The 464-nt window shown below is 50.9% G+C and overlaps 1 protein-coding gene across 1 annotated transcript in view; it reads right to left on the bottom strand.

Annotated features, from left to right (window-relative positions):
• The window catches only part of MEF2B (myocyte enhancer factor 2B), a 35,437-nt gene that overhangs the window by 32,697 nt on the left and 2,276 nt on the right, over window positions 1-464 (bottom strand). The gene's annotated exons all lie outside the window — the stretch shown is intronic.

The raw sequence follows: 464 nt of genomic DNA, 5'->3' as shown, positions 1-464 counted from the left end.
CCCCCCCTCTCTTTTTTTTTTTTGTTATAGGGCATGTGCACTTGCCAAAGAGAGACAGAAAGAGAAAGCACCCCCTCGGGGTGGGTAACCATGCTAAAACCTGTTCTCTATTCTCCTCTCAGGATTTTGGACACACATGCACATGCAACCCAGCGTGATTTTCAAACCGCCACATCCGGGACTCGAACCTCACAGCCCGCCAGGTGGAATCTAGCTGCCTTAACCTCCACACCACCTGCTGGCCCAATTCTTGTCCCTCTTAATTTGCATTGTTCCAGAGGTCCACCTGGTCGGGTAATCATAACTGAACCAAATAAATCATTAGTCGGAGATGGAAAGCCAAGATCGGGTTCAATTTGTTCGAGTCCCAGGTCAGGGGCTCAGAGAGGGACAGCGACCTGTCAGAGGTCACACAGAAATGGCTGGAAGAGGAAGCCCAGGGTTCAAGTCCCCTGGCGTTTTTC

Source organism: Tupaia chinensis, unplaced genomic scaffold (assembly GCF_000334495.1).
Source record: "Tupaia chinensis unplaced genomic scaffold, TupChi_1.0 Scaffold000201_1, whole genome shotgun sequence".
Lineage (NCBI taxonomy): Eukaryota > Metazoa > Chordata > Mammalia > Scandentia > Tupaiidae > Tupaia > Tupaia belangeri.
The sequence above is the reverse complement of the archived record's forward strand: the minus strand, read 5'-3'. Positions and strand labels throughout refer to the sequence as shown.